This window comes from Sander vitreus, chromosome 8 (genome assembly GCF_031162955.1).
Source record: "Sander vitreus isolate 19-12246 chromosome 8, sanVit1, whole genome shotgun sequence".
Classification (NCBI taxonomy): domain Eukaryota; kingdom Metazoa; phylum Chordata; class Actinopteri; order Perciformes; family Percidae; genus Sander; species Sander vitreus.
Window position 1 is genome coordinate 2,933,303 of NC_135862.1, and position 11,571 is coordinate 2,944,873.

Here is an 11,571-nt window from a genome sequence, read left to right on the forward strand (position 1 = left end):
GGTCCGTGCGCCGGGCGCATGGTTCAAAAGGGTTGTACATAGTGTCTTCATTAATCAGAGGTGTGTTTTGGGCGTAACATGCAATCAACCAATCAGAGATCATCTCCCATTCCCTTTAAAAGCCAGGCGCGTTTGGACCTTGGAGCATCGCTGTTATGATGGAGGATTTGCACCGTAATATTTGTATTTGTAATCTTCTGCATGTGTGTGTGCTGCTGTGCGTCCCTGTGTGTGTAACAAGCATAGTGTGCGCGCGCTGTGCACGAGCCTAGGAGCATTTTACTAATGCTCTGTTAAAATAACAATGAAATGCTGCGCTATTGACTTTAGACCAGGTTTTTGTTGGTCAATGGCGCAATCACTTCCCACTACCTCAAGATAGCAATACAGCCAGAATGCACCTGAACGCACCTCCCTGTAAGACCAGCATGCCCAGAATGCACCTGAACACACCTCCCTGTAAGACCAGCACGCCCAGAATGCACCTGAACACACCTCTCTGTAAGACTTTCGGTTTTGGAAAGATTATTGATACATAAATTAGGATAATAAGGATGCAAAAGAAAGATAAGTTATGTAAAGCAAGTACAAGTAGAAGTTTGCAGGTTTAAATCCAGATTTCTAGAAGGTGGGGCCCTAAAACTGTGGAAGCACTTCACAAGAAAACCCTTTTTCTTCTGCTGAATGAAGGGTGTCTCCTTTCAGGCAGAAGGTGAAATCTGTTCTGCTCACAGCCCCCAACATGAATGAAAACTGTCTTCAGGACTTACAGTACAGGAAAGAAACAGCCGACAGTTTGAGCATCCTTAAAGAAGGATAAAGAAGTGGGAAGTTGCTCTCAGGCACAGCACATTGAAAGGTCAATAACAAACAAATGAGCCTTAAGGGTTATGATCACTTATGTCCCTAGTACAAGTGTGGCCCTTTGGGATGTTTGTCGCTTATTTTCTGCCAACTTTTAGAGACCGTCCTTCCCGAAAAACGCTTCCAGATGTTGTTTGTTCAAGCAGCAAGTACGACCTATATTTAGGTTTCTAGTGAGCGTGCCCTCTAGTGGCCGAATCAAAGTGTGGGGTCTAGGTGTCCTCATTCAAAATATAATGGAATATAAAGCAGTAAGGGGGCTTTTCACTTCAGGGACCTGAGCCTGGACCACAAAAGTTGACCCCAAAGCGGATTTTGGACATTTGGGCCCGGTCGCTACCCACACACTACGCACTGTGCTCAGCGGGTCGACGAAAGAAGACAAAAGTCTCTGTGCATGTTCTGCAGTGTTAGTTTAGTTTGCTGTCGCATTACTCAACCCTGTAATTTGTGAATACAAATATCTGAAGTGAAAGTTTTTTCACAAAAATATGTTGTTGAGTATCATTGCGCATTTATAAGTAGGTATATGGAAATCCTGGAGCTTTCTTAGTGGGTATACTGCGTATACCTGCGTATCACGTAGACTACACCACTGTTCATATCGTTGTTTGCTTTGGAGGACTTGTTGCACCTTTCTGCTATCGTCTTTCCAGTGAAGCCATAAAATGCCCCAAAAGGTTAGTTTTTGTATTTGACTTTGTAAATATTTCTCCAGACTTCTGAGCTTGATGAGCCTTCGGCGTAATGTCCAATGTCTGAGATTACTTAGGCTTTATTTAACATTATAGAGCTGTGTTTTTAATTGTTGGGGAGAAATGCAGACTCAGTCCAGTCTGCAGGTTTCTGTTCCAATCAAACACTGCAGCAGCTGATCTCACTGTCACATCTTTTAGCACTTGTAAATTAAAAAAAGCCTGCTCCAACAAGCATTGGCGTTAAAGTGTTGCTTTCAAGTTTTTGGATGTCACTTTGAGCTAAAGTCAAATGTGAGGAGTACTTGATGTGATGCGTCTGTACAGAGCTGGCGTCACCGAGACATTTTAGACACTTCATTACGTTCGTTTCCAAGTCAAGTAGAAACGACTTCTTGGCCTTTCAACAGAAATGTGTTGGTGTGAGATTCATGCTGTGTTTAAGGTGTGTATTTCGTCTGGTTTTGTGTTGCTAGAACGAAGAAAATCCCACACATTTTCAAAACTGGTTTCAGTTTTAAATGCAGTTTTTTTAATCTGTGAATGAAAGTCGGTTTACGTTGCAGATTCACGCGACTTAAACACGTTTGTGTTGTTTTCCTTGGGATGTTCTTTTTGTGTTTTACTTTCTACTTTTTATATTTACATTTTAATGTTCTTTTATACAGCACCTTAGTGCGTTTGTACAGCACTTCTGTCAGCTTAAGCTGTGTTTAAATGGCCTCTGGAAATAAACTTTACTTACTTCAAGAACAACGTTTTTTGTTTTAACATTTTCACGTTTGAGACAACGCTGTAAATCCTTCTGCTGCAGCAGCACGGACATCATGACGACCAACCTGAAGAGAAAAAAAAAAGGAGGCGGCGGTTAATACGGAGGCGAGTATTTTCTTTCGAAGCTGGAAACCGACACCAGATGCATGCTGAGACTCTGACAGCGCCTGCTGGGTCCAACCGAGGTATCATGTTTGCTCAGAGGGGCTTTGAGGACATTTAGTGTTGTAGCTCATACACTTCCATCCATTGGTTTCATTGGCTCCCACTTATGTGGTTTTCAGAATAAGAAATATGTGTCTTACGTGATTAAAGTTGGGGAGGCTAAAGTAAGCAGCTGTCAGTCTCTGTGAGAAGTTTTTGTTCTCAGCTGCAGCGCCACAAACGGCCACTAGATGCTGCTGCAAACACCACGAAATGTCACAGTTTACCTTTTTAAACCCTCTAAGGCAGTGGTCCTCAAATGGGGGTACGTGTAGGACTGCAGGGGGTACGTGAGAGTTTTTGCAAAATGTTTTTCAGTTACAAGGCTGTAGTTACTTCCACTGTCTTTTTTTTTTTTTTTTCCAAGTTTTTGTCTCTGTTTTTGAAGTTTGTCACCTTTTTTGGAAGGTTTTGTCGTTGGTTTTGACCTATTCTTTCCTTTCTTCCTTACTTTTTTCTACTGTCCTTTTTTGTCACTTTTTTTTTTCGAAGTTTGTCGCTTTTTGGAATTTTTTGTCTCTTTTGTCGCCCTATTCTTGCCTGCCTTCCTTCTTTCTACCGTCTTTTTGTCTCCTTTTTTTCCATCATCATCTAAATGTTCTCCAGGTCCAAGGCTGTAGTTTAGTAAATCTATCGCTGACAGCGCTGTATTCTTCCTCTTTATAGAGACTTTGTTTTCTAACAAATTATTTGCGCTGGTTAGGGGGTACATGGCTTAAAAAAACTGTTCAAAGGGGGAACATTATTGAAAAAAGCTTGAGAACCAGTGCTCTAAGGCAGAGATCTTCAACAGGGGATCATGGACCCCTTGGGGGTCCTCAGAGTCACTATAGGGGGGGCCCACAAATCATGCCCAAAGCTATTATTGTAATAGCTTAGTATTCTATGCACTAAAAAGGGAACGTATACAGGCTTTAGGCCGCTCTACACTTTCTTGTAGGCCCAGTTTATTATGTATATATTATATAATATATGTAGTAGGGGGTCCCTGCTCTGTCTCTTTTCAGTTAAGGGGTCCTTGTTTTAAAATGTTGAAGACCCCTGGTCTAAGGATCTTAGGGCATTTTCACATATCTTTTTGAATAGACCTTTTTAGGGTATTTGCATTGAACTTCCCCCGTGTGTTTCATATCAAAATGTTCAGAACAAACTCAGCTTTCCGTATAGTGATGCCCACATTTTTTCTGGAGCGATGTGTGAAGACATAATTTGGTGCTAAAGCTGAAATGTTGTTCCCTTTTTGAAATTCCTCAAATCTCTTTTGAAATCAAACCTTAACTTTACCTTTTTAGAGACATAAAGTAAACACTTGAGTAAATGTTGTTAGTGTCTTTCCACCAATGGCAGCTGCTCTGCAGGTGTTTGTAGAGTATTTGGAACGATGCCGTGAATGTTTTGCTTCACATGCCCTGCAAAGAGATGACAGAACGGCCTACATTAAAGATGGCTCCATGATAGGAGGAGGAGTAATAGTAACGGCTGTAGTAGTTGGAAAAGAGACAGAGTTAGCAGTCTAAGGAGAGCCGGTCACTGGATGGGATTTGAAAATCTCCAGTACTGCACTTTGTCTTTTCTTTGTATCCATCTGCAGTTAGATTTCAAAGAGAGAACTAGCATCTCTCCAGCTACCAGTCCACACTCAGTATGGGGACTTGAACTTGTGACCCTTTGGTACCCAACCCAACTCCCTACGGACTGAGCTACTGCCACCACCACCACAGAAAATAGTTAGGCTGTAGTCACTATATTAACTCAAAACCAGCTTCATTTATTATATGCAAAACACTATTTTTTGGGGGGCAATAGCTCAGTCCATGGGGACTTGGCTTAGTAACCAGAGGGCCGCTGGTTTAAACCCCCCCTAATATACATATTTAGCAGAAATGCAAGCTTGAATATCACTTTTGATAGTTAAAAGAAATATCAAAGTTTCACTGGTGGTTTCTCTCTTATTTGCAGGTTCAACGAGCCTGATAGTTGGGGGAAAAAAATGCAAGAAGAACTTTTTTCCTGTTGCTTTGAATGTCTTCAAGTTATCAAGTAAGAACTGTTTAGAAAAAGCAGTAGATCGTAGGGGGAAAAGTCATCAGCTGCTGACTCTTGAAAGATTGCTTTTCCGTTGATCGCAAGACGTCTTCCGAATTCAGGGACTGCACTATGAAATCTGGCACTCGTGGGTGTCTTAAAGCTTTAGTGCATAACTTTTTGATATTACTGAATGTCCGTTTACATTCAAGCCGTTGCTAAATGAGTTCCAATTCAGCTCCACACAACTCTGTCTGTATGTCTCAGTATGACTATGTTCAGAAGATGTCGTCCGGCGACTTTCCCGTGCAGAAGCTCGAGTGAAGATAATCACCTCTTCTGAAGAGTCCATGTTGTTTTAATCCTCCGTGGCTACTAGTAACTGCGTGGAGGAGGGGTGGAGGTGCTGCGCGATCACAGAAGGCTTGTATCATGTGGACTCGCCGACAGCTTGGTTGTCATTACTTAGAACCCCACATGGGGGGGGGGGCGACAGAAACTACCCACTATGGACTTTTATATTTTTCACAGCAGACATTTTGACTTGTCATAGAAGGAAAAGCACAGCTGAAATTGATAAACTTTACAATGGCTCAATTCCATTGTGTCCCAGTAAAGCTGTTTCAGTGAGTCAGCATGAACAATACCAGAGCCTCGAGCCACAACACGACCAGATGGTAGACGCATTCAAGCAAACTTCTACTGCTACCACACCCGTTTTATGAGTCAAACTATGGTATGTAAACATACACATATAGTTAACCCATATGTTAATGTTTCACATAGTGAGGAAAGGCCACATGCTTATCAGACCTGCCGTTCAGAGCATTCCTGAGGCTCGAGTAGAAACCTCCTGCCCGTCTCTCTGACGGGACCGTGAGCCTCCACTCTACGCCCTCTACTCCACATTCCCAGCACGACTCCCATCATCTCCGCTGTCTGCGCTGTCAGACATGTCACCACCTCTCCCCTCTCAGCCTTCCCTCCTAAAGTCGGACCTGCTGAATGATTGATTAACTCTGACGCCTTCTACTGGTCCGAGGTGATCGCTAGCGATCGATTACTTGCATGCTTTTGTTAATGTAGACTTTAGGTTTTTCATACAGATCTCTGCAATTCAGTTTTGCATTGACCCAATGACAATGTTTGTTTAACCCTTGTGTTGTCTTCTGGTCAAATGTGACCTGTTTTCTAAATTACTATGTCAGAAATATGGGGGTCTCTTTAATTACCTCATTTTCATTATCCAAAAAAAAATACAACGCGCTTCGCAAGTACAGCAAAGAATGGATCTCTACCTTCATTGAATTTCGGGTGTTTTTATTAATATTTGTTTAACGTTGACCTCCTTCCTTTTATATTAGTCTAAATAATTCATAATTTCTGCTTTTTTAACTCAAGAATTAGGTATAATTTCCTATAAATGAGGTTTATTGACCATGAATTCCCAAAACTAACTTCCTGCGTCCCGTACGCACTGTTTAACGGCTCCAAGCCAAACGAACAGACTGGAGTCACCGAACTCGCCAGACTGTCCAATGGCCGATAATCAGGTTGGTGTGTCAGCGCCTTAAAGACGAGACTCGTGGGTAACCATAGAACCCATTTTCATTTAGATATCTGGAGGTGAGGTCAAGGGACCCCTTTAAAAAGTGGCCATGTTTTTCCCTTGCCAAAATTAAGCCTAACTTTGGAGCGTTATTTAGTTTCATATGATACCAACATGTAGCTCTAGCTTTAAAAAGGAGCCCGCTAAAGCCTCAGACAGTAAATACGGCCTTAAAGATTCAGGGCTTTTGAGAAAAGCATTGGGGCTGGAGCTTCAGAATCCTCCCCGCTTTGCCCATGTGTTTGATGCTTTCATACGTCAACGCTTTGACTAACGTTAGCTTGGAGGGCTAATTTACCTGTTGGGCCATAGACTAAAGGAAATGACACCACCCAAACCAGCAGTCAGTCCGACCGGCGGTGACATGTTGCTGTTCGTAACGTTAGCTTTGGTTTATCAAAGACGCTAGCTAAGCAACACAGGACAGAAAATAAACACAGCAGAGTTTACCACCACGGAAAACAATGCCAGTGTAAAGTCAATGAGAAGATGACGTAGCATTAAGAGCGACTACGGTAGCGAGTAGTATGTAAGGCCGAAATTCCGCGTAAGGAGGTTGGTTGAGGGGGGTGGATGGGTCAAACAACACAGGACCTTCCCCCAGGAGACCAGGGATCGTGTCCCGCATGTCAAGTTTCCTAAAGTCGCTTTCTTTTTTTCCGTCCCGTTCTTCCCGCGTGTCACGGAAGTGTAAGCCCACCCACAACCTTTTCCTTAACTTAAGGGGCCGTGTTCATTTCACGGAATTCTGTGAGATCAGATTGTCTAAGCGATGTCACGCCTTTTTTAGGCTACAACATTTTTTGTCACATACAGCAAACCTCTCACTATCTGCTAGCTGCCTGTCCCCTGAACACGCTGTAAAAAACATCTCCTCACTATCTGCTAGCTGCCTGTCCCCTGAACACACGTGGTCTCTGTAGACTCCGGCAACGGCAACAAAAACAAACTGCGCCAACCTGCACCACCAAACACAACAAACTATCTTCCAGCAAATAACTGACAAGAAGGATTTGGGGGTGGGGGTTGGGGGGGTTAGTGCGCGTGCACATGAAGGGGGGTGTGGGGAGTGGAGGAGAGAGAGGCAAGAAGAGGGAAGCTAGCTAGAGTTAGCCGTTTTGTTTGACAATACTTTGAACGTCAACAAAAAGTGACGTCACCCAACATCGCTTAGAGCACCTTTAACTATATATCTTTAAACGTCACAGGGCTGAAAATAACAACAGAAATAAACTAGTTTGACGATTTCACATCTCTCTTTAATTAACGACCATTTGTCACAGTGATTCAATCTATTCCAACATTTCTGTATTTCCATAAACGTGTTTTCATGCATATTCTGAAATGATTGCTGTCGCGCGCGGGCTGCCGCGGCAGCTCTGCACCTGATCGCAGCCGGTGTGGCCAGACAGATTTGAATAACATGGGTGCCGAAAAAAAATACCTCCCCTTCACGGTGCTTCGCTGTGTGTTTCTGGCCTTAGATGGTTGAGGCAACTTGTTGTGTTTTGGGTTAGCAATCTCTACTTTACTACTTGACTGGCAGATACATTTACAGCCATGCGTCGTAGCCTTTAGCACCAACGTCTGACCAAACTACGCTGTAGCCAAGTTTCGGTATCAGTTTCATGAAATGATTGAGTTAATCTTTAGTAAATGGATTAGATATGGATCAAAAACCAAATGCATGTAGCATTTACCTAATTATTGAAAAGCATTTGTATATATTGGCTGCTGTGTTAGCTGTACTATCTTGTATAGGCGATGACGACGGTGCATAGGTATGTCGTCTATAGTCTTTAGGGCCCTGCCAACCCGTTCTCACTCCGAACTTGTAAAATAAGGACGTTTGGACAGTGGCTGTCAGTGTCTGAAGCGACGTAAAAAGCGTCCTTCAGCGTGTTTTGTGTAACATACCGGGGAGAGCAGCAGCTACACGGGGTTTAGTGAGTAGTATGTAAGGGGGAAATTCTGCATAGGGAGGTTGGTCGGGGTGGAGGATGGGTCAAACACAGGACTTTCACCCAGGAGATCGGGGTTCGTGACCCTCGTGTGTCTTTAACCGTCCTGTTATTACACCGTGTCACGGAAGCATAAGCCCACCCACGACCTTTTCCTAAACTCAACCGTCCCGTTCCCGTGAGTCACGGAAACGTAAGCCCACCCACGTTTAGTTAAAGTGTGCTACATAACGACAAAGGCACCTGACCAAGCGTCCGTATTTTACGAGATGGGTGTGAGAATCTGTTGGACCTCCAAGAACATTGGTTCGAACTTTCGCGTTTGAAAACCTTACACTCTCTCTCTCATTTCCATTAAGTAAACCTTGTTTTAGGAATCTTTTATCATAGTGTCTAGACAGTCTACAGCCATGCTGATGACTCTGCTGTTATGTACAGAGAGCTATCATACTCACAATGACATAAATGGTTTACCATGAATTGGCACTAAACACAAACAAGTCCATTCGAGGCTGATGGGAATGTCATTGGTTCTGCAGGTATTTGGTCATAAACCCTGTATTGGATATCTGTGAAGGTTCGTAAAATGTGGGCGTTTGTTTAGTTAGGGAAACTAAACAAACGGGACCGAGAGAGGGAATCTGAATTTTTATGAGAGTGTCACGTTAATGTAACGTTATCCACTTGGAAAATCTGCCTTCCTGCTCACTCGAAATGATGCCCCACATATTTTTTATAGCGCAAGTGTTAATATGAGAGGGCCTTTTTGCAGCCAGAGAAAGGTCTGGAAGCCTCTATGAGGTTTGGAAGCCTCTCCGAGGGCGCAGAGAAGATGAAACGCTAACCCAGCCTGCAGGGCGATGGCGTGATATTTATAGACGGCAGAAATGCAAGGTTGCTAAGCACTTTGTTTTGATAGTTGGAAGCGATATCAAAGTTTCACCGGTGGTTTCTCTCTTTTGAATCTGTTTCTGCAGATTCATCGCAGCTTTGATAGTTGGCGGAACAAGTGCAAGACAGGCTTTTGTTCTTTTGCTTTGAATGTCTTTTCAAGTTCTGTATAGTTATAAAGTAGCATCATTTGGAGAAAGCTGTAGATCAGAGAGGGAAAACTCATCAGCTGCTGACTCCCGGAACAATGTTTTTACGTTCGGATGATCGCAAAACGTCTTCGGAATTCAGGTAGTCCTCTGTATAAAAATCGGGCACTCGTGGTTGTCTTAAGATGCCTTTGATCCTTGTCATTGATATTTTGCTCTTTTCTAGGTTAAAAATGGTGGAGGGGTGGAGGGTTGAGATCTCCATTCTGAGCATGTCAAACACTTCATTTCCTGCATTCTGGTGAAAAAGTTGTGCCTTTTCTGCCTAAAGTAATGTTTCAAAAGTCTATTTATGTAAAGGAAATGATAATTCTGTTTTGGGGGGGGTTGCACTGGCCAGTTTTTATTATTGGGGAGGTTATAACCCCCCCCCTCCTGTAAATGATGCCTATGAATCCCACATTCATCATCTGGTGAAACGCTACAGACTCTGATGGTTTTATAGACCCTTTCCTCCCTTTTAATAGCGTCCTGGTGGCACCGAGCGGAGTCCTTAAATGATCTGATGTTCCTCCTCGCCGATGCCTTGTTGGTTCCAGGGAAGCGTTGGCAGGGGAGGAGGATATTTTGGGGGCTTGCCGGCGGGTTGGTCTGAGGATCCTGCATTTCCATAAACAGGAGCCCCATATCTATGAGTGCTCGTATAAATACACCTACCCCGGGGGATGATTTTCTCCCACTGCTGCCCTCCGCCTAAACTCTGCTGCCTCGTCCTCTAGGTGAGACCAGCTTCTCTCTCTCTTCCTCCTCCTTCCTTCCTTCTTTCATCTGTGCATTACGGTCGGGACGATATATGCGTTTGTCCCGATTTGATTCTTTCACGAAACATGGGCGCTGATTCAATTTGCATTGCGATTGTTTTTGTATTTATTGCGACTCAATCGTACAATAATATGATAGTTAGTTATTAATTTATATTCAGTTCAGTCACTTTATTATCCTAGATGGGAAACTTAATCTTTAGTCAGGAGTGCAAGAGTACAAACACATACAAACAACGTATAAATATGAGTAAATCCAAACTGAATCTCAGAGATAATCTGAACGGTTTCCACGACAAACTCAACTTATTTAATCATTTTTTCATGACGCTACTCTACTGACGCAATTCTGAAAACTGAACCGTCATAAAGTAGGAACATCTCGATCCGTAGGCAGATTGTGAAATAAATGGAGACCAAACTACATGCTAAGATTAAAATCTTTTGCAGCTTTTTTTTTTTTCAAATCTAAAAGCTCTAAAGCACCCGAAGTCAAAAATCTAAATGACAAAAGTTCAATCAAAAAACAATACACTCGGTAAGAAAGTTCTGGCAGCTCATTACCCCGGACCCGTAATTAAAAAACAGAAATCATGTGTATGCCTCCAGTACATTACATTCTTTCACCCAAAGCTGCTCAGTTAGTAATGTTCTGAAAACGTTCAAAGAAACGGCCAAAACGTCAGGTAAAAGCACCAAAAACGTCATTTAAAAAGTGACAAACGGCGAAAAAAGTAACAATGTGGACTTCTTTAAAATCCCAAAACCAACCTCCATGGCTGACACGAAGTTGTCGGAGCACTAAATATGCAATTTGAAATGTAAAAAACCCGAAATACAACCTTAAAATAAACACCTATAACTGTTAATACACAGACATTTGAGTGTAGTTCAGTTCATGGGAGTCAAGTCATATTCTTCAACTGCAAAAGCCAAATGCTTCCAAGAAATGGAGACTCAACCAGAGCTGTAGTCAAGTCCACCTTGGTCCAGTCCAAGACGAGTCCAAGACCAGGACTAGTCAAGACCGAGTCCAAATGAGAGACGGTCAAGATCATAGAAAGAAAGGGTCAAATTAGGCCACATTATTATTTACTTAAAATATAAAATGGAAATGTTCCCATTCTTGAACTTATAAGAATCCAGAGTACAAAGTGCTCGCTGACATCGTGTCTGTGGCCAAAATGAATGTGATTGATGCCTGATTATTGAGGTAAATGATGCAGCCAGGTGTATACCAGGCGACCAATCACGATGCCCGTTCTAGATGGATTTAGAATTAAACTAATACCTGTTTTCTGAATGGCCGCGCTTCATCAATGGTGTTTGTTTTGAAGGAAGACGTTACTTTAGAACAAAAGCATATAGTGCCGGACTCGGTCGAGACCAACTAGAATATTTGGCGAGTCCAACGGCCCGAGTCCGAGACAAGTCAGAGTCCAAATACCGACGAGTCCGAGACAACAGAGAAGCGGCTCGAGTCCTACAGCCCTGAACTCAACGATTAGAAATGTTCAAATGAAACTTAATAAAAGGCAGAAGCAAACGCATCAGCCTCACACATCCTCAGCTCGTTAA